At 44.3% G+C, this 23,342-nt stretch overlaps 1 protein-coding gene across 4 annotated transcripts in view; it reads left to right on the top strand.

Moving 5' to 3' along the window:
• Window positions 1–2,989: 2,989 nt before the first annotated feature.
• Window positions 2,990–23,342, top strand: part of CLIP1 (CAP-Gly domain containing linker protein 1) — a 116,904-nt gene continuing 96,551 nt past the window's right edge. For all 4 annotated transcript variants that reach the window (XM_038763764.1, XM_038763762.1, XM_038763763.1 and 1 more), the window contains exon 1: window positions 2,990–3,229. The gene's annotated coding sequence lies outside the window, so the exon portion shown is untranslated. The remainder of the gene's footprint in view (window positions 3,230–23,342) is intronic.

The following is a 23,342-nucleotide window of genomic DNA, read 5'->3' as shown; positions in this document are numbered from 1 at the left end:
TGGCCTGTCCCGCCATTGACCCCTGGCCCACGTTCCTACCTCTGGCCTGGAATAACCTCCACTCCTCAAATTTGCCAAACAATCACACTTCCCCCCTTCAAAGCCTTACTGATATGTACATATGTCTAATTTTACACTGTGAGCCCAATGTTGGGTAGGGACCGTCTTTGTATGTTGCCAGCTTGTACTTCCCAAGCGCTTAGTACAGTGCTCTGCACACAGTAAGCACTCAATAAATACGACTGAATGAATAAATTTATATTAATGCCTGTTTACTTGTTTTGATGTTTATTTACCTATAATTCTATTTATTTGAACTGATGCCTGTTTACTTGTTTTGAAGTCTGTCTGCCGCCTTCTAGACTGTAAGCCCGGTATGGGCAGGGATTGTCTCTATTGCTGAATTGTACTTTCCAAGAGCTTAGTACAATGCTCTGCACACAGTAGGCGTTCAATAAATGTGATTGAATGAATGAATGAATGAATGGTCCATAGAAATATAATGGTGGTGACACTTTGCAGCTGAAGAAGAGAGGCCGGTAGGAGTTGAGGGTTACAATTTCAAAGGCAAAGGGATCCGGTTCAAGTGAGCTGGGAGGCATTTCTGGAATCAACAGGGCAAGTCACATTGCCTTGTTTCAAGGGATTTCACATCCTCCGCCTTGGCTTGACTCTTTTCTGAGAGAGGGGAACCCCGAAACAAGCCTCCCTCCATCTAAAAGTCTGAGTCTTCTACCACTGCTGAGCCAGTCTTAAACTCCTCACCACACCTCAAATCCGAGAAATAAAAACCCCTTTGGGCCCCATCTCTCAGCTCTCCTTTTTCTTGGTGGTTTTCATTTTTTGGAGGAGGGACTGGCAGGGGATTTTTTAATTAAAACCTGGTGATTGTTTCCAAGGTTGGAGCAGACAGGTCTGCTCTGGGGCCTTGGAGTGAATGCCGGAAGGACTGGAGGTGATTCAGCTATCTGCCATACAAACCACATTGTGTGTGTGTGTTGTCTACCGGCGAACTTGGCATAACTGACTCCATCTTGTGCATACCAACAGTAACCCTCAATTTTGTGCAGAACGAAAGCACTCCAGTGTGTAAAGTAACATTAACCAAAGTGGCTCCTCTCTGGAATATCCCCATCCTGTGTTGACTGTTATCTCCTGATAACATCTTGTAAACAGGGATTTTCACACTAACTAAACCATGACAAACAAACGGTTGTACTTTAACTTGGGATCTAGGAATGCCAAGGCCTCACCTGCGGCACTACTCTCGGGAATCCTTTGTGTAGCTCGGATTTGAAACCAAATGAAAGAGGAAGAAGCGGCTGGGATCCGGGCTGCTTGCCACTCGTACCTCTCTCGGAAGGCGAACGGGCAGGTAGCCACTTTCCTTCTTTCCTGCTCTATCTGAACTCATGTCTCCGAGTCATTTTTCCTATCTGCGTCACCACCTCGGGTACTCGAACCCTGTGGCCGATTTACACCGATTAGCCTATTTTGCACCCTACTTTTCTATAACGGTGTGTGTGTTGTGTAGGCAACAAAGGGGGGGGGGGGGAGAGGCAGGAGGGGGCACGGTGGAAGAGAGAGAATGAAAAAGGGGCTAAGGTGAAGAAGGGTGGACGTGAGGGGGCAAAAAGAGAGAGGGCATGAGACGAGCAGGGACTGGGCCTCATTCTTGCCTTTCCGGCCGTCGACCCCTGGCCCACTTCCTACCTCTGGCCTGGAATGCCCTCAATCAATCAATCAATCAATCGTATTTATTGAGCGCTTACTGTGTGCAGAGCACTGTACTAAGCGCTTGGGAAGAACAAGTCGGCAACGTATTGGCCCTCCCTCCTCACATCCACCAAGTTAGCTTTCTTCCACTCCTTAAAGCCCTGCTAAGAGCTCACCTCCTCCAGGAGGCCTTCCTACACTGAGCCCCCCTTTTTCTCTCCTCCTCCTCCTCCTCCTCTCCCCATCGCCCCTCCCTCTGCCCTCCCCCCTTCCCCTCCCCAAAGCACTTGTGTATATTTGTACATAGTTATTACTTTATTTATTTTCTTAATGATGTGTTTATAGCTGTAATTCCATTTATTTATTTTGATGCTAATGATACCTGTCTACCTGTTTTGTTTTGTTAACTGTCTCCCCCTCCTAGACTGTGAGCCCGTTGTTGGGTAGGGACCGTCTCTATCTGTTGCCGAATTGGGCTTCCCAAGCGCTTAGTCCAGTGCTCTGCACACAGTAAGCGTTCAATAAATACGAATGATTGAATGAATGAATGAATACTTTTGAATGAATGAATGAATGGAAGAAAGAGGTCGGTTAGGAGAGGGGTGAGGGGAGGGCGCTGCCGCCTTCGCCTTTAAGCGGTTCAGGCCCGCGGCCGTGACGTCACGAGGAGCCGAAGAGCCGAGGAGCCGAGGGACCGAAGAGCCGACGCGTTGGGGAGCCGAAGAGCCGAGGCGTAGAGGAGCCGAAGAGCCGAGGCGTAGGGGAGTCGAAGAGTCGAGGCGTTGAGGAGCCGAGGCGTAGAGGAGCCGAGTAGCCGAAGAGCCGAGGCGTAGAGGAGCCGAGTAGCCGAAGAGCCGAGGCGTTGGGGAGCCGAAGAGCCGAGGCGTAGAGGAGTCGAAGAGCCGAGGCTTAGAGGAGCCGAGTAGCCGAAGAGCCGAGGCGTTGGGGAGTCGAAGAGCCGAGGCTTAGAGAAGCCGAAGAGCCGAGGCGTAGAGGAGCCGAGAAGCCGAAGAGCCGAGGCGTAGAGGAGCCGAAGAGCCGAGGCGTAGGGAAACCGAAGAGCCGAGGCGTAGGGAAACCGAAGAGCCGAGGCGTAGGGGAGCCGAAGAGCCGAGGCGTAGGGGAGCCGGAGAGCCGAGGCGTAGGGGAGCCGAAGAGCCGAGGCGTAGGGGAGCCGAAGAGCCGAGGCGTAGGGGAGCCGAAGAGCCGAGGCGAAGGGGAGCCGAAGAGCCGAGGCGTAGGGGAGTCGGAGAGCCGAGGCGTAGAGGAGTCGAAGAGCCGAGGCTTAGAGGTGCCGAGGAGCCGAAGAGCCGAGGCGTAGAGGAGCCGAGGAGCCGAAGAACCGAAGAGCCGAGGCTTAGGGGAGCCGAGGAGCCGAAGAGCCGAGGCTTAGGGGAGCCGAAGAGCCGAAGAGCCGAGGAGGCGGGGTCGCTGCTGCAGTGGGGCAGGTGGCGGCGGCGGAGGTGGCAGCGGGAGCCTTCCCCCTGCACCGGCTCCATCGTCCCCGGCAACGGTGAGCGGGCTGCGGGTCACCGACCGACCGACCGCCCTCCTTCGAGGGGTGTGTGTGTGTGTGTGTGTGTGTGTGTGTGTGTGTGTGTTTGGATGGGGGGGCTGGGCCGTCGACCCTCCCGGGCTTCCCGGCTTCTCCCCTGCCCGGTGCCCCCCGGCCCGGCGCCCCCCTGGCCGGTGCCCCCCTGGGCGGTACCCCCCTGGGCGGTGCCCGCAGGAGCGGTGGGTCCCCGGGGGGCCCCCGTTGCTCAGCGCCGGCCGTGGGCTTTGCCCGTTGGGCTGGGGCCTGGGGCCTGGAGCCTGGGGCCTCCGCCGCCCCACCGGGCCCCAGCTTTTGTCTCCCTCAGGGCCCGCCTGCTCGTCCCAGAATAATCGTCATACTAATAATCAATCAATCAATCAATCGTATTGATTGAGCGCTGACTGTGGGCAGAGCACTGGACGAAGCGCTTGGGAAGTCCAAGCCGGCAACGTCTAGAGACGGTCCCTACCCAACAGCGGGCTCACAGTCTAAAAGGGGGGAGACAGACAACAGAACCAAACGTACTAACAAAATAAAATAAATAGAATAGATATGTACAAGTAAAATCAATAAATAGAGTAATAAATATATGTACAAACATATATACAGGTGCGGTGGGGAAGGGAAGGAGGTAAGGTGGGGGGATGGAGAGATAATTAGGCCTTCCCAGACTGAGCCCCCTCCTTCCTCTCCCCCTTCTCCCCATCGCCCCCCGCCTTACCTCCTTCCCCTCCCCACAGCCCCTGTAATAATAGTAATAATAATAATTTTGTTATTTAAGCGCTTACTACGTGCAAAGCACTGTTCTAAGCGCTGGGGAGGACACGAGGTTATCAGGTCCCATGGGGGGCTCACAGTCTTAATCCCCATTTTACAGACGAGGTAACTGAGGCACAGAGAATCAATCAATCAATCGTATTTATTGCGCGCTTACTGTGTGCAGAGCACTGTACTAAGCGCTTGGGAAGTACAAGTTGGGAAGTGAAGTGACTTGCCCAAAGTCACACACCTGACAAGTGGCAGAGCCGGGATTTGAACTGGTGACCTCTGACTCCAAAGCCCAGGCTCTTTCCACTGAGCTGCTATCTTCTCCCTGTATATATGTTTGTACGGATTTATTACTCTACTTATTTTATTTGTACATAATAATAAATGATAATGGCATTTATTAAGCGCTTACTATGTGCAAAGCACTGTTCCAAGCGCTGGGGAGGTTACAAGGTGATCAGGTTGTCCCACGGGGGGCTCACAGTCTTCATCCCCAGTTGACAGATGAGGGAACAGAGGCACAGAGAAGTGAAGTGACTTGCCCAAAGTCACGATATTTATTCCATTTATTTTATCTTGTTAATATGTTTTGTTCTCTGTCTCCCCCCTCTAGACTGTGAGCCCGCTGTTGGGCAGGGACCGTCTCTAGGTGTTGCCAACTTGGACTTCCCAAGCGGTTAGTACAGTGCTCTGCACACAGTAAGCGCTCAATAAATACGATTGAGTGAATGAATAATAATAATGGCATTTATTAAGCGCTTACTATGTGCAAAGCACTGTTCTAAGCGCTGGGGAGGTGACAAGGTGATTGGGTTGTCCCATGGGGGGCTCACAGTCTTCATCCCCGTTTTCCAGGTGAGGTAACTGAGGCAAAGAGACGTGAAGTGACTTGCCCAAAGTCACACAGCTGGCAATTGGCAGGGCTGGGATTTGAACCCACGACCTCTGTCTCCAAAGCCCGGGCTCTTTCCACTGAGCCACGCTGCTCCTCTTGATTAATTAATTACTGAGCCCCGTCCTTCCTCTCCCCCTCCTCATCCCCCCCGCCTTACCTCCTTCCCCTCCCCACAGCCCCTGTATATATGTATATATGTTTGTATGTATTTATTACTCTATTTTATTTGTACATATTTATTCTATTTATTTTATTTTGTTAATATGTTTTGTTTTGTTCTCTGCCTCCCCCTTCTAGACTGTGAGCCCACTGTTGGGGAAGCAGCGTGGCTCAGTGGAAAGAGCCCGAGCTTTGGAGTCAGAGGTCAGGGTTCAAATCCCGGCTCCTCTGGTTGTCAGCTGCGTGCCTTTGGGCAAGTCATTTAACTTCTCTGGGCCTCAGTTACCTCATCCTTAAAATGGGGATTGAGACTGTGAGCCCCCCGTGGGACAACTTGATCATCTTGTAGCCTCCCCAGCGCTTAGAACAGTGCTTTGCACATAGTAAGTGCTTAATAAATGCCATTATTATTATCCCCTTTTAGACTGTGAGCCCACTGTTGGGTAGGGACCATCTCTATATGTTCCCAACTTGTATTTCCCAAGCGCTTAGTACAATGCTCTGCACACAGTAAGCACTCAATAAATACGATTGAATGAATGAATGAATGTTGGGTAGGGACCATCTCTATATGTTGCCAGCTTGTACTTCCCAAGCGCTTAGTACAGTGCTCTGCACACAGTAAGCGCTCAATAAATACGATTGAATGAATGAATAATAATAATGACATTTATTAAGCACTTACTATGTGCAAAGCACTGTTCTAAACGCCGGGGAGGTTACAAGGTGATCGGGTTGTCCCATGGGGGGCTCACAGTCTTCATCCCCGTTTTCCAGATGAGGTAACTGAGGCACAGAGAATAATAACGATGGCATTTATTAAGCGCTTACTATGTGCAAAGCACTGTTCTAAGCGCTGGGGAGGTTACAAGGTGATCGGGTTGTCCCATGGGGGGCTCACAGTCTTCATCCCCATTTTCCAGATGAGGTAACTGAGGTACAGAGAATAATAACGATGGCATTTATTAAGCGCTTACTATGTGCAAAGCACTGTTCTAAACGCCGGGGAGGTTACAAGGTGATCGGGTTGTTCCACCGGGGGCTCACAGTCTTCATCCCCGTTTTCCAGATGAGGTAACTGAGGCACAGAGAAGTGAAGTGACGTGCCCAAAGTCACACAGCTGGCAATTGGAAGGGCTGGGATTTGAACCCACGACCTCTGACTCCAGAGCCCGGGCTCTTTCCACTGAGCCACGCTGCTCCCCTTGATTAATTAATGATTGAGCCCCCTCCTTCCTCTCCCCCTCCTCCCCCTCCCTATCCCCCCACCTTACCTCCTTCCCCTCGCCACAGCACCTGTATATATGTATATATGTTTGTACGGATTTATTACTCTATTTTATTTGTATATATTTATTCTATTTATTTTATTAATATGTTTTGTTCTCTGCCTCCCCCTTCTAGACTGTGAGGCTGCTGTTGGGTAGGGACCGTCTCTATTTGTTGCCAACTTGTACTTCCCAAGGGCTTAGTACAGTGCTCTGCACACAGTAAGCGCTCAATAAATAAAATTGAATGAATTAATTGATAAATGATAATAATGAATGATGGCATAATAATAATAATAATGATGGCATTTATTAAGCACTTACTCTGTGCAACGCCCTGTTCTAAGCGCTGGGGAGGACCCAAGGTGATCCATCCCCATTTCTGTCTGCCTACAAAATGGGGCACTGGGTAACTAGGGACCGTCTTCCCAGGGACATTGAAAAATGATAATAATAATAATAGCATTTGTTAAGCGCTTACTAAGCACTGTTCTAAGCGCTGGCACGGGGGGTTGCAAGGTGATCAGGTTGTCCCACGTGGGGCTCACAGTCTTCATCCCCATTTTACAGATGAGGTCACTGAGGCTTGGAGAAGCAAAGTGACTTGCCCAAGGTCACACAGCTGACAAGTGGCAGAGCTGGGATTTGAACCCGTGACCTCTGACTCCCAAGCCCGGGCTCTTTCCACTGAGCCGTGCTGCTTCTCTCTCTAAGCGCTTAGTACAGTGCCGTGCACACAGTAAGTGCTCAGTGAATACGATTGAATGAATGAATTTTAAGCGCTTACTACGTGCCGGGTGCTGTACTAAACGCTTGGGTGGATATAAACAAAACGGGTTGGACACAGTCTCCTGTCCCATGTTGGGCTTCACAGCCTCAATCCCCATTGGAAAGATGAGGGAACGGAGGCACAGAGAAGGGAAGTGACTTGCTGAAGGTCACACAGCAGACAAATGGCAGAGCGGGATTAGAACCCATCATCATCATCATCATCAATCGTATTTATTGAGCGCTTACTATGTGCAGAGCACTGTACTAAGCACTTGGGAAGTACAAATTGGCAACATATAGAGACAGTCCCTACCCAACAGTGGGCTCACAGTCTAAAAGGGGGAGACAGAGAACAAAACCAAACATACTAACAAAATAAAATAAATAGAATAGATATGTACAAGTAAAATAAATAAATAAATAAATTGAGTAATAAATATATATTAATATATAGAGTAATAAATATGTACAAACATATATACCTTCTAACCTTCTAACCCATGACCTTCTAATAATAATGATGGCATTTGTTAAGCACTTACTATGTGCCAAGCACTGTTCTAAGCACTGGGGGGGATACAGGGTGATCAGGTTGTCCCACGTGGGGCTCACAGTCTTCATCCCCATTTTACAGATGAGGTCACCGAGGCTCAGAGAAGTGAAGTGACTTGCCCAAGGTCACCCAGCTGACAAGCGGCAGAGCCGGGATTAGAACCCATGACCTCTGACTCCCAAACCCGGGCTCTTTCCACTGAGCCATGCTGTTTCTCTATCTGTTAAGCACTTACTATGTGCTAAATGCTGGACTAAGAGCTTGGGTGGATACAAACAAATTGGTTGGACACAGTCCCCTGTCCCATATGGGGCTTCACAGCCTCAACCCCCATTGGACAGATGAGGGAACTGAGGCACAGAGAAGGGAAGTGACCTGCTGAAGGTCACACAGCAGACAAGTGGCAGAGTGGGGATTAGAACCCATGACCTTCTAATAATAGAGAAGCAGCGTGGCTATTAGCGGCAAGAGCCCGGGCTTGGGAATCAGAGGTCATGGGTTCAAATCCCGGCTCCGCCAATTGTCAGCTGTGTGACTTTGGGCAAGTCACTTAACTTCTCTGGGCCTCAGTTACCTCATCTGTAAAATGGGGATGAAGACTGTGAGCCCCCCATGGGACACACTGATCACCTTGTAACCTCCCCAGCGCTTAGAACAGTGCTTTGCACATACTAAGCGCTTAATAAATGCCACTATTATTATTATATTATTATTATGGTATTTAAGTGCCAAGAACTGTTCTAGGCGCTGGGGTAGATGCAAGGTAAGCAGGTTGTCCCACATGGGGCTCACAGTCTTCATCCCCATTTTACAGATGAGGGAACTGAGGCCCAGAGAAGCTAAGTGACTTGCCCAAAGTCACACAGCTGGCAAGTGGCAGAGCCAGGACTAGAACCCATGACCTCTGAATCCCAGGCCCGGCCTTTGTGCACTACGCCAGGACTGTCTCTATATGTTGCCAGCTTGTACTTCCCAAGCGCTTAGTACAGTGCTCTGCACACAGTAAGCACTCAATAAATACGATTGATTGATTAATTGATTGATTGATAATGTTTGCTCGAGGGTTCTTTTGAAATCCGTGGCTCCTCCGATCCTACCATCTTTAAAATTCTGGTTGGGATTTGGGCTATACTTTCAACTCCCTGTTTCTTTGCTATATCCACTAGTAGTTGCCCTTTTTGGCAAAAGTCCAGCCGCTGCCTCAGTTTCCCTTCCCTCCCTCCCACCTTTTCATAGCCACCTCTCTGGAGCGAAGGAATGGAGACAGCCCCGGCTGCCTTAAAACTTCAATCTGGGTCCCACTGACAGGGATATTTCTAATTAGAAATCTTTGAATTGGTTTTGTGTGCAACAAAGAAACAAGCTCCCATGGGTAGCGGAACCTATTTTTATAGACGTAAAAACTAAAATTAAAAAACCAAGTAGTGGGAGGAATGAGGGGACATGCAGGCAGATGGACTAATCTTTAGAGTATTATTCAAAGAAACTAGTGCAAGTTAATGGATTTTTTCTTTGACTGGGAAAATTTGCCAATGAAGGGAAATTCTTTGTGTTTTCTCTTAAGGACAGAAATGGAAAAGTAGGAAATGTTTTTATCTGAGACAATAAAAGTCTTTAACTTGGTGGGCACTTAGTAATAATAATTATTATTATGGTATTTGTTAAGCACTTACTATATGCCAGGCACTCTTCTAAGCTCTGGGGTAGATACCAGATAATTAGGTTGGACACAGTCCTGTCCCACATGGGGCTCACAGTCTTAATCCCCATTTTACAGATGAGGGGACTGAGGCACAGAGAAGTTAAGTGACTTACCCCAGGTCACACAGTTATGTTACGACAAGGGTTTAGAGTCATTGTATCTAATGCAACACAGTACTTCAGAGTTCGATACTTGATGTCACTAAAGCCAGCAGTGGTGGGGGGGATTTTTAGAGTTGTTTCATTCATTCAAGCATATTTATTGAGCGCTTACTGTGTGCACAGCAGCGTACTAAGCGCTTGGGAAGTACCAATCTGCAACATACGGAGACGGTTTCAGACAAGCTGTATCGGAAATACATAGAAAGAAGACAGGCTTTATCCCTTTCAGACAAGCTGTATCGGAAATACATAGAAAGAGGACAGGCTTTATCCCAGAAAGTGGGTAACCTTTGTGTTAGGAAGCATAGACCTTGGGGACTCGCCCACCAATCAGGACATTATTATTTATAAGCATTTATTCAGAATCTTTGCTCTGCCCCGGGCATCCTTGTAACTGAAATTTGCATTTGTGTCCTGTTCAGGTAATTGCACTGTCAGCAATTTAAAGGAAGTTTGCGTTTACCTTGGGTTTTAAAGCCGTAGGCCTACAATAAATATATTGATTTGAAGCAGTCAATCATAATAATAATAGTGGTATTTGTTAAGCGCTTACTATGTGCCAGCTAAGTGCTGGGGTAGATTCAAGCTAATCAGGTTGGACGCAGTCCCTGTCCCACATGGAGCTCACAGTTTTGAGCCCTATTTTACAGATGAGGGAACTGAGGCACAGAGAAGTTAAGTGACCTGCCCAAAGTCACACAGCAGGCAAGTGACGGAGTGAGGTTTGAATCCAGGTCCTTTTGCCTCCCATGCCTGTGTTCTATCCATTAGGCCATGCGTTGGGCACTCAGACAGTAGTAACATTGTGGCCAACAGTGCTGGGTTTAAATTCTTTCAGGAGAAGTGTAGTGTTTGGGATTCTTAAATCCACTAAAGTGACTTATATTTTTAGATTCGGAACTCACAGTTCTTCACAAATTTCAAATAAGAATTCAGATTTGAATTAGTGAAACAGAGGGAGGAAATTTTTAGTTGGCAGAGGCATCCGAGTTGATGATGGTGGTATTTGTTAAGTGCTTACTGTGTGCCAAGCACTGTTCTAAGCACCGGGGGAGGTACAAGGTAATCAGGTTGTCCCACGAGGGGTCAAAGTCTTGATCCCCTTTTTACAGATGAGGTAACTGAGGCACAGAGAAGTGAAGTGACTTGCCCAAAGTCACACAGCTGACAAGTGGCAGAGCTGGGATTAGAACCCACGACCTCTGACTCCCAAGCCCGGGATCTTTCCACTATGTTTGTACATATTTATTACTCTATTTATTTGTTTGTTTGTTTATTTATTTATTTATTTATTTAACTTGTACATAGCTATTCTATTTATTTTATTTTGTTAGTATGTTTGGTTTTGTTCTCTATCTCCCCCTTTTAGACTGTGAGCCCACTGTTGGGTAGGGACTGTCTCTATATGTTGCCAATTTGTACTTCCCAAGCGCTTAGTACAGTGCTCTGCACATAGTAAGCGCTCAATAAATACGATTGATGATGATGATGATATCCTTTCCTTGGCAGCAAGTACCAAGGTGATCCTAGCCATATTAGTGTCACCTTTCCTCCCGACATCATTTCCAGGAGGTCAGGTTTCCTCCAGCAGGTATAGACTCAGAGGATGGCATTTGGAGGAAAGCAGAACACCTACTTAAGATTTTTCCTTTGAGAATCTTGTCTGGTTTTGACCCTTAAATTGATGAGAGGATATGGCCCTTGAGATCAAATCTCCTAATCCGTTGAATCCCACATTGAAATCCCCTAGATTATCCTTTTGTTTCCACCTCCTCAGAGATCCTCTATTATTGTTTCAGGAATTCCTGTTGGAATGCTGGCCACAGTTTTATGGCTTCATATTCTCTGAATAATTTCCCATAAAAAGGCATAAGAACTAATTTACTTGTTCTACATTCAGATTAGACAGTCTGTTTCTGAAAAGTGTTGAGACTTCATCTAAATTCTCCTTTAGGAATCTGTCCAGTTCATTCCCTCTGTAGCTGCCAAGGCCTTGTCTTCTCTGAAAGATTTAGGTCAAAGGGATCCAGATGTTCAGCACATGCAAGTTCCCTAAAGCTTGAAAATAATGGGAAAAAATAGTGCAGTTTTGTTTCCTTACTGTTTGGGTGAGTTTCTTGAATCACGCAACTAGTGTGGTAATAGTGCATAAAAGATCGGAAAAGCTTGGCAGATTCTTTTCTTCCAGGAATGGTAAACAGTATTCGGGATGCTTGGCTGAAAGGTTTTAATCAACTACTTTCAACCTCTACCCTAAATCTCTTCTTGCCTTCCCTCCCCTAAAAAAAAAACCGACTTGTATGTCTGGAGACATTGTGTTCTCCAGGATCATGAGCCAGAAACTTACTCATGATGCAACTCTTCTTTTCTGGGCTTGTGGACTGCTCATGCATTTTGCAGCCAGTTTAATTCTGAGTGTTTCACAGTCTGGGTGCAAGAAAGATCTTTTCATTAGGATTCTTTTATATCTGGTGGGACTCAAAGAAGTTCTGTGCGTCTTCTTCACATAAAAACAGATGGGTAATTTGTTTTTTGGGTTTTTTTTTTCTTACGGGAACCTTTTAAGGGCGAGAGTGGGTTGCCTAGGCTTGTTGTTTTGTTACTGTGATCCTAGGAAAGGAGTCTGTGAAAGTTGAGTTTCTCTTTTCTTCTGAGTTTCTAATGAAAGAGATACAAGCTTTTTTATTCTCAGCTTGTCAACTTGTGGTAAGTGTTTAGTCTTGCCGGAAAAGCCTTTACTTTTACAACGGGGAATATTCTTTGGAAACTACTCTTCCCTTTCGTGATGCACCTTTTAAGGAAAATCCAAGAATTTTCTGGAGGAGTTATTTTCCTCCTTTTAAGATGCTTTCTGAACCACTGATTTTTTTTAATAACGCCTACTTTTCACTCTCCAAATCCATGTAATAAAAATACTGCGGAACTCGGAGCATTTCTGACATGCTCTTGGAGATACTACCATGAATCTTGAGGAAAGCTTATTTGTAAGAGCAGTTAAGGACGTAGCCCGAATTGAATAATCTTTTCTGGTACACGATTTCCCTTGTCTGAGAAAACGAAAGTCTTAGATTTACTGGCTAGCTTCGGTAAGCAGGAGCTTTCCCTCTGAGTTACCTGAAAAAATTTTCTTGACTTTTTTAATGTACCTGGAAAAAAAGTTACCAGGAAGACCTCTTTTATCCATTTTCTTCATGAACTAGTAGTGGGCAGTGTAACTTCTTCTGGTGAATACTGTGTCATCCAGCGCCAATGATATTTCTTAAGAGAGTTTGAAAGTATAGACCTGAGAATAGGATTAGTGATTCTTAATTTAGAGTTATCTGTGATGTGCAGTGTATTCCTTGTTTCCCTGGATCCCCAAACCTCTGGGGCTTCCCAAATGAGCTCTTTTCACAAAGAAATGACTTTATTTCTATCTTCAAATCAGTTTGTCAATCAATCAGTGGTATTTATTGAGCGCTTACTATGTGCAGAGCACTGTACTAAGCACTTGTGAGAGTACAGTAAAGCAGAGTTGGTAGACACATTCTCTGCCCACAACGAGCTCATAGTCTAGAGGGGGAGACAATATGTCAGGTACAGCTCAGGATGTTGTATATTCTTATTTACATGTTCGTTCATTTATTCAATCGTATTTATTGAGCGCTTACTGTGTGCAGAGCACTGTACGAAGCGCTTGGGAAGTACAAGTCGGCAGCATATGGAGACGGTCCCTACCCAGCAACGGGCTCACAGTCTAGAAGGGGGAGACAGACAACAAAACAAAACATGTAGACAGGTGTCAAAATCGTCTGAACAAATAGAATGAACAAATAGAATTATAGCTATATGCACATCATTAACAAAATAGAATAGTAAATATGTACAAGTAAAATAAATAGAGTAAAAAATCTGGACAAATATATACAAGTGCTGTGGGGAGGGGAAGGAGGTAGGGTGGGGGGGATGGGGAGGAAGAGAGGAAAAAGGGGGCTCAGTCTGGGAAGGCCTCCTGGAGGAGGTGAGTTCTCAGTAGAGCTTTGAAGGGAGGAAGAGAGCTAGCTTGGCGGATGTGTGGAGGGAGGGCATTCCAGGGCAGGGGAAGGACATATTCCATTCCTAGTCCAGAGAATTATTCTGATATGATTTCTCTTATTCATTCATTCAATTGTATTTATTGAGCGCTTACTGTGTGCAGAGCACTGTACTAAGTGCTTGGGAAGTACAAGTTGGCAACATATAGAGACGGTCCCTACCGAACAGTGGGCTCACAGTCTAGAAGGGGGAGTATATATATTTATTTGTGGATACTAGACTTTGACATAACATCCTGACAAAACATTGTACAATTATGTGTGAACAAATCCAAGGTCCAAAGGTGACTGCCCTTGGGAAGTACTTATAGGTGATCGTGGTGGGTGAAGTGTCCCCAAAAAACCACTTCCATGTCAAGAAAAGTCACCCTTGCTACTCTTGACCCAACCTTTTGAGAAGCAGCGTGGCTCAGTGGAAAGAGCACGGGCTTGGGAGCCAGAAGTCATGGGTTCTAATCCCAGCTCCGCCACTTGTCGGCTGTGTGACTTTGGGCGAGTCACTTAACTTCTCTGTGCCTCAGTTACCTCATCTGTAAAATGGGGATTAAGATTGTGAGCCCCACGTGGGACAACCTGATCACCTTGTATCCCCCCAGTGCTTAGAACAGTGCTTTGCACTTAGTAAGTGCTTAACAAATACCAAAAAAAACCCCCAAAAGCAAAAAACCTTTTAGCATGACTCCTTTGTCTTTGCTTTAGTTTGGCTCCTTTGCTTAAGCTTTAGCCCATCTGGATCTAGTAGCTGAAAAGGTTAACTTTAACTCTGAACTGCTGAGTCTCAGTTCCTAATTTATCTTTCTAAATGACATGGGATTTGTTTCTTCACCGCATTCCTTTTCAGAGATTTGGGCCGTGGAATAGGTGTATGGTACACCAAACTGAATAAAATTAAAGCGAAAGAAATCCACTTTAAAAAAACAGGAGGAGCAGCAACAACAGTATTTATTGCATGCATAGTGGATGTTTAACATTATGGTAACTATTTTAGAAGTCACTGACCTCAAAAAATTCTCAGTCTGAGACAGTGAACACAAACCCGGTTTGGGTAGGAAAAATTTAGCCACTGGAACCAGCCTTTTTTTTTTTTTAAATGAAGCAATTGGTTGCAACTACAAAGCTTATTATTTATAAAGTGTCGAATAACCGGCACTGAAGAGGAACAACTAAACTCTCAGCATCAAAACTTATACTTTGCCATTAGTAAACTTTGGTTCTTCCTTTCAGTTTTCAGTTAGTAAATTGCTCTTCCTCTTTATTAGTTAAAATGGGAATTCTTTTCTTCAGTGCTGTTAGAAGTGCTGAACTTTTGAAAATACAATGAAACTGCTACTAGTGACAAGTCAAAATAACTCATAGTTTGGGGTTTGAAATTTTTTTTTTTTTTTTAGGATAATTGAAAACCTGATACATACCAGTGTGGGTAGTTTTGTCTTTTAAGACTGGAAAAAGGCCATCAAAATAGATCCTCCTGTCTAGGATGACTAATCTATAAAAAGCTTATCAGACAACATTTTCTGAGACTGATGTCAGCTTTTTGGGAAGTGTGACACCTTTCAAAGTAGCTAACAGGCCTGCGTAAGCGTAAGTAAATTAGAAGTAGCCTTTTTTTCTTGCTAGGCAAGTACATTCATTGTGGTCCATTGGGCAAAATAACATCAGAGACTGTTTCGCTGAAGCTGAGATTACTTCTTAGGAATCTATGTGAGATGAATTCAGGCCTCTTCATGTCAAGCAAACAAAAGTTTAGGATAAAAAGTTTCTTCATGATACAGGAAGTAACTTCAGCCTATTAACAGAAGGCAGAGAACAATTTGCCTAGTGCTATTTTTCTGTGAAAAATGGGAACAGATTTTTAGCTTGTCTTGGCAGCCTCATTTTTTCTTAGCTGGTGCTCTTAGTTTTGTCTTTAAGTTCAGAAATATTCATAAATCATTTTTAATCATTAATCTCCCCTTATTCAACCATTCAATTACTGTCAGTTCCTAGGCTAAGCTCTTTCTTTGCTGAGGTGTTAAGTCAAACCTAGTAATTTGGTCCCTTCAGAATTGCTTTCCAAGAAAATAGTGTGCATTGAAAGTAGCTGAAACTTTGCAGAAGTTTTGTGAAAGCAGGAACAAAATGACTTTAAATTTCCCCACCTCCCCTCCGTCCACCGATCCATTTATCCCCCAAAATTCATTAACACATTTTTTTTTAGATAGAAAATCTTTAGGAGTTAATTTTTGCTAATCTGAATGTGTAGAGCACAAATCATCTCAGAAATTGAGCTGACCAGAGAAACCCATTGTTCCTGATAATTATGGTTCCTTCTTGTTTTAAGATTGCCATATGTCCCAACTTGCTCTCTCTTAGTGGTTCAGAGCCTGTTTATTACTGCTGTAGCTTCTGGAGTTCTGGGTACAGATTGTGTTGTGCACTCTATCATACACACTTGAAAAATGCTTCTCTTTGCCAAGTAGATAGCTGTGTGTCAGTGGGCTATATATGCCTGTTGAATACTCAGCTGTAATTCCATTCTCACTGTTCATCTCGGACTTTAGAAATTAAATCATTAACTAGTTTGAGGCAAAGGTGCAGCACATTGCGAAGTGCGTTGTGTGGTCTTTGCCCGTGTTCATCAGCCCCAGGCAGGAACAAGGTCTTCTGATTCCTAGAGCAGTGATCTTTGTACTGCATCGACCGCACACTTTACTCCGTGCCCCAGTCGGAATATGACTGGTGAGGAGGGAACATGAATGGCATCTAGTGAAAGATGCTATCACTTAGAGGATAATAATAATTGTGATATCGTTAAGTGCTTACTCTGTGCCAGGCACTGTACTAAGTGCTGGGTTGGGTACAAGGAAATTGGATTGGACACCGTCCCTGTCCCATGTGGGGCTCACTGTCTCAACCCCCATTTTACAGATGAGGTAACAGAGGCACAGAGAAGTGAAGTGACTTTCCCAAGACCACACATCAGACAAGTGGCAGAGCCAGGATTAGAACTCATGACCTTCTGACTCTGAGGCCCAGGCTCTATGCAGTGCACCATGCTGCTTCTCAGGGGCTGCTTTCCATGAATTTTGCCCTTAAAGGGAAATACTTTAAAATCCCTCTTTACTCACTGTTATTTGTCCTGTATCAATCACGAAGTAAGCACTTAAAAATACCACAATTATTATTATTTTCGTTGCCAGGAATCCTGTTTTCATTTCCAATCTTTATTTGCATTATTTTAAAGTCGTCAGTTGAGCCCAGAATACTAAGTTGATTTTTAGGAAGATATGTATATTAAGATGCTTGTCAAAAAGAGAATGCTATACATTTCGGCAATCTTCTTGCTCCATTTTTAAATGACTATTGGTCTTATAACCTAGTATGACATTCTCTTAGCTGTTTTAATAGCCAGCACTCTTGTTCCCTGCTGATTATAATGCTTAATTATTCTATTCCAAAAGCTTGTCATCAAGAAATCAATCATATTTATTGAGCTATTACCTTCTGCAGAGCACTGTACTAAGTGCCTGGAGAGTATACTACAACAGAATTAACAGACACGTTCCTTACCCATTTCTGGCTTGCAGTCCTGAGTGGGAGACAACCATTAATATAAGTAAATCTTGGAAGAAAGATTTGTATGGTGGATCTTCACACTAAAGCAGCAGGTGATGAGGAGATGCGTTGTGAGAAGTAGAGGTCAAGTGGTGTGGCATTTGAACTATTACCTTTACAATTTCAACTCCAGGGTCTTTCTCCCTCATTCCTTCCTTTTTTATGGTTTCTTATCCACAGTTAATTATTATTTGCAAAATGCTTTTCAATTCATCTGAAGTTAATTATCTCAGGATTTACAAGTCAGTAAATTTGTCCTCCCCTAGGTTATGTAGAGATGTTTCTGTGGTCACAAAAACATGGTTGCACAAATAATTAGATTGTGAACCCCTTGGGCAGAAATGCATCTTTATTGTACATTGCTCAGCGGAGTGCACAGTCACTTCACCTGTGAATGGGTTTACTAAAAAAAAAATTATTGCATGCTATTTACACTGTGCTGTACTTCTGTCTCCCTTCTTGCTTATTACACCCACTGCCCCAGTGGGAACATGATTGACCAGGGATAGGGGAGTGCAATTGGTGCAGCTAGTCAATCGGTGGTATTTTTTGAGCGCTTACCACGTTCAGAGCACTGCACTAAGGTTTGGTACAGTAGGAGTCAATAGCCACGATCCCTGCCCGCCAGGAGCTTACGGTCTAGTGGAAACCACTTGCGCAGGTTCTCCGTCCTAAAGCCTTTGTAACTGAACCGAGGCTCACCTGTCATTTACAAGGAGAGACTCCATCATCCCTTTCCTTAGTGCCTGGGACTACTGTCTGCACACAAGGCCTTAGGAAATGCTGATGTTGAAAGACCATGGGAGAAATATTAGCAACCTCCTAACCTTAGAAAATAGAGCAAATAGAGAGAGAAAATAGAGAGAAAATAGAGAAATTGGCCTTAGCTCTTTCTGTATCTGAGGATTCTTGTGGAGGCAGGGTCCTGTAGTGACAGAACATCAGTTATTGTGGATTCTTTTCTAATCTCTCCTTATTCTATTCTGCTTCATCTGATACGTACATAAAGATAAATTTTATTCTGCTTCATCTGATATATCTATATCTATATATACATATATTTATCCTGATCCTTAGAGGTGGTGAACTGCCAAGGTTTGTTACAGGAATTTTCTACAGCTGAAACTCTGACTGGTTTTTTGGTGCCCATGAAGGGAGGGTTGTCTGAAAAGTGTCACCCAATACCCATTTTTCTTCTCCAGGGTATTAGACATCCACTACAGTAGTCTAAAAAGACTTACTTTTTTTTTTCTTTTTTAAACCCATCTCATCCTCTTCTCCTGCAAGCCTTTTAGCATTGTGGCCTAACGAAAGGTGCATGGGCCTGGTAGACAGAAGACTTGGGTTCTAATCCTGCCTCTGCTATTTGCCTTCTGTGTGACCTTGGGCAAGTCTCTTAACTTCTCTGGGACACAGTTCCTTCTTCTGTAAAATGGGGACTCAATACCTGTTCTCTCTCCTACATACAATGTGAGCCCCAAGTGGGACCTGATGATCTTGTATCTACCCCAGGGTTTAGTATAGTGCATATTGTGCTTAAAAACTACAGTGTATTATTATTATTATCATTCTTGTGCCGTTCTGACTCTCTCATTCTTTTGCTTGCTTTTGTACTGGTTTTCTGACTCTAAGGAAAATTGTGTAGTGCTGCCTCCATTCAGACAATTCTTTCCCCAGCCTAAACTTTAGACTTTATCTCTGGCAATATCTCCCTTAAACCTGCCAAATGGTATCCATCAGCTTCCTTGCATCTTTTAGTGCACTTTCTGTGTGTGTTGCAAAACTCCACAATTACACTTCGTTTTGAAATGTGACGTTTGTGTGTAGAATACCGTATTTCTCAATATTTGCTTTCTCTTTCCGTTGTCATAAATTTAGCAGAGCAGTGGCTTATTCCATGCTCAAATAGCAGGTATGATGGTATAATAATACTGAATTATGCAGTTTCTTAGACAAGAATATTCTAGATTAATTTCCACTCAAACCAGGGCCTTCAGGCCATTTATGAGCTGTGAAAGGCTCTCATCTGAGCCACCGAAAAGCTGAAAAAAGTGTGTCCCAGCCACTCCAGGGAGGCTCTCCCCCATTTTTCCCCCCTCTCCTTCCCCCCCTCCTTGTCCTTATATCAGGGACTGGGGCAAAGGATGAAGATACAGGATCTAGTGGGACCTGGGGTATCAAACTGGCAATTTTGAGTTATTCTAGTTATTCACAAGATAAGCTTTTCTGTGTACTTGATTTAAATTTGTTCCCTGGAAAATGCAGTGTTATCAGAAAATCTAATTAGTAGGTGATTTCATATTTACGCCTGTTGTGTGCACCTCAGTTGATGGATGGTGGTAACTGAAAACTTGGCCTGTGGTTATGCAGTCCTCAACTTGATTAAAAAAAGAGAGAGAGAGAGAGATCCTCAAGGCCTTTGGAGTTGTGAAGCCCTTCTGATAATATCCTCTTTGGTAGCTCAGATGGTGAGGGGGTGGGAAAGAAACAATCAGAGGGTAATTTAGTTAAAAACCACAACATACAATTTTTGAGGTGTGTGTGTTCATTTGCCTGGCTTAAAAACCCACATTCACAGTCTCCCCCTGAAAACCCAAACTTATCCAGTGCTTTTTCTTATGTTTTGGAACACAAGTTCCAGACTGCTCTGCCCTTCCAGGAGTAGTTTTCAGGGACTTACGGTTCCTTGAACTGCCGACAGCAGATACCTGGGAGCTTTGTGTTTGAATAATATGTGTTACTTCCAGTTAAGTGGTTTTATTAATAGTTAAATTGTTGCATGGGATTGTAGATTTGTCCCATACTGCTTTGGTTTATAGGTTGTTAGCAGAGATTGGGAAATTTCTTTTAACTGACTTGCAAGCCTTATGGCACTCAGGAAAATAATAATATGTAAATCACTAAATATGGTAATTAGTTGCTATTGCCTCAATTTTTAGGCTTGTAGGCCTACAAGAAGAAAGGTTTGAATGAACAGAGATCTGACATTTATTCAAAACTTTTTATACCATGTATGTGAAAGTATGCATTTTAACATACAGGGGAAAAATAATATATCGCATCACCTTTATGTAGATACAGATAAGTGTGGAAAACTACCAGAATGTTGTATTCTGGTGGTGTGTGAGTGAAAATGAATTATGGAGGCCGAAGCAGAAGCAGATCATGTTACTTTTAGCTTGTTTGGAAGTCTGCTATGTTGAAGCAAACAAATGACACAGCAGATACTTGTATATCTTGTGACTTAAGGGAAGGGGATTAAAATATGAATGAGCTTTCTAAACCAAGAAATAAGGTATGAGAACAATTACTTCACTGTCTGCAGAAGTTTCCCCCATATTTACTTAAAAAAAATCAATCTTAATGTTGTGCATCTTTGTAAAAGTAGAATTTCTTTCTTTTCCATTCCTTCCATCCAAATAACATTAACACTTAGATCATTGGTACAAGATTTTTTAACCCCCACCCCTCACCCCTTGCTTCTGACAGCTCCAAATCTGTCCACTTTTTAGTAAATGTTCTTTCTCCATTTGATGGCCTGGGAGAAAAGAGACTATAGAAACTGAGGCATGGTGAGGATCAGTGACTTTTCTCCCTCCTGTCACAGTGGAAAGTGAAAGAATTGCAATGCTGTATTTGGTGCTAGGAGAAACTGATTAAATTGAGTTTAGGCCCTTCCTTACTGTAATACAGCGTAGTTTGAGAGACACCTATTTTTGTACTCTTTTTTAAATAGAAGTATAAACCTGATTCATTTTCCTGATCACTTCACCCTCAACAGCTAGCTTATCTGTTTTGCCATGTATTTGGTTACTGGTTACTTCCCAAGTGCTTAGTACAGTGCTCTGCACACAGTAAGTGCTCAGTAAATATGATTGATTGATTAAGTGTTGACTGTGCCAAACACCGTTTTAAGCGCTAAGGTAAATACAGGGTAAGCAGGTTGTCCCTTGTGGGGCTCACAGTGGGACAACCTGATGGCCTTGTATCTCCCCCGGCACTTAGAACAGTGGTTGACACATAGTAAGCGCTTACCAAATACCATCATCATCATGGATGATGTATATAAGTTTGTACATATTTATTACTTTATTTATCTTGTACATATCTATTCTATTTTATTTTGTTGGTATGTTTGGTTGTGTTCTCTGTCTCCCCCTTCTAGACTGTGAGCCAACTGTTGGGTAGGGACTGTCTCTATGTGTTGCCGACTTGTACTTCCCAAGCGCTTAGTACAGTGCTCTGCACACAGCGCTCAATAAATACGATTGATTGATTGATTGGTTAGAAGTAACAATATTAAAGGGCTTCCCTTTTCAAAGCTCTGAACCGAGTGCTTGGAAAAAGCACATGGATAGTACCTAAGGTTTTGTTAGCGCTCTCTATGAATAATTTCATTTTTGCCCTCACAACAATCCTGTGAAGTAACTAGAAAGGCCAGTGGTATTGTCCCCATTTTGCAGTTAAGGAAACAGAATGAGTGACTTGCCCAAGGTCACATAGCCAACTGGTGGCAGAGCTTGCGCTCAAATGTGGAGCCTCTGGCTTCTGTCCCAGTACTCCTCCATTATACAATACTACCTCCCTGCTACGCTGGAAGGCAATCGGCCCTACAGGAGCTCTCAGTCTAAGAATAAGGTGGTGAGGTGGTCTGGTAACAGATACATTAGGAAGGATGAAAATAGAAACACACAAAAAACAATGAACAATGTGAAAGGCAAAGCTCAGAGTCCACCAGGTCTGGTGGGAAAGGGGACCAAGAGGGGTGTCAGAGCCCTGCTGTCCAGGTGATCCAGAGCGCAGTTATAACCAAAGCCTTCTGAGTGCTCTCAGATTTATGGAAACCTCTTGCTGCTGTAGCTTGAGTTTCTCACAGCCCCCGAGGCCCCGGGGTCATTGGGAGCGACAGCCAGCGAAAGCCTGGTCGAAGACGGTAGGTATTTCCAGGGGGTTTGCGGGGTTAGATGGGAGGCTGAGGGGAATGCTACTGCAGCTAGAGTCCCTTGCAGCCCCACAAGCTTTGCTTTTTGTTTTTATCATTTGTGTCTTAAACTGTTAATAAAATCCATCGATGGATTGAAGAAGACCATAGGCTAAACTCGTTATGGTCAGGGAATATGTCTGCAATTCTGTTGTATTGTACTCTCTCATGTGCTGAGTACTGTGCTCTGCACATAGTAAGTGCTCAATAATATAATAATGGCATTTATTAAGCGCTTACTACGTGCAAAGCACTATTCTAAGCGCTGGGGAGGTTGCAAGGTGATCAGGTTGTCCCTCGTGGGGCTCTCAGTCTTAATCCCCGTTTTACAGATGAGGGAACTGAGGCACAGAGAAGTGAAGTGACTTGCCCAAGGTCACACAGCTGACAATTGGCAGAGCCGGCATTTGAACCCATGACCTCTGACTCCAAAGTCCATGCTCTTTCCTACTGAGCCACGCTGCTTCTCAATAAGTATGATTGATCTTATAGTAATGACAGTTGTGGCGTTTAAGTGCTTACTCTCTTCCAGGCACTATACTAAGTCCTGGGGTGAATGCAAGCAATTCGGTTGGGACACAGTCCCTGCCCCACGTGGGGCTGACAGTCTTAATCCCCACATAACAGATGAGGTAACTGAGGCACAGAGAAGTGAAGTGATTTGATGAAGGTCACCCAGCAGACAAGTGGTAGAGTCCATCCCGAGAAGCCTATAGTGAGCCTTCATTTATTCCTTGGTGTGGTTGGGTGAGTTAGGGATGAAAATCCTCTGTGTGAGCCTTTCTCCAGCACTGAGAGAGGAAAGCAAGGCTGTGTCCTGTTGACCCAATTCTGTGCCTCTGTGATGCGGCAAAAAGCTGGTGTCCGAGTTGCCTGATGATCCTCTGGGGAGCTCTTCCAGCTCAATTCATTCATTCACTCATTCAGTCGTATTTATTGAGCGCTTACTGTGTGCAGAGCACTGTACTAAGCGCTTGGGAAGTCCAAGTTGGCAACATGTAGAGACGGTCCCTACCCAAACAGTGGGCTCACAGTCTAGAAGGGGGAGACAGAGAACAAAACAAAACATACTAACAAAATAAAATAAATTGAATATGTACAAGTAAAATAGAGTAATAATAATATATAATATTATAGAGTAACAATATTAGAGTAATTAAGAGTAAT

Source organism: Tachyglossus aculeatus, chromosome 21 (assembly GCF_015852505.1).
Source record: "Tachyglossus aculeatus isolate mTacAcu1 chromosome 21, mTacAcu1.pri, whole genome shotgun sequence".
NCBI lineage: Eukaryota > Metazoa > Chordata > Mammalia > Monotremata > Tachyglossidae > Tachyglossus > Tachyglossus aculeatus.
Note: the sequence above shows the minus strand (reverse complement) of the source record. Positions and strands in the feature narration are given on the sequence as shown.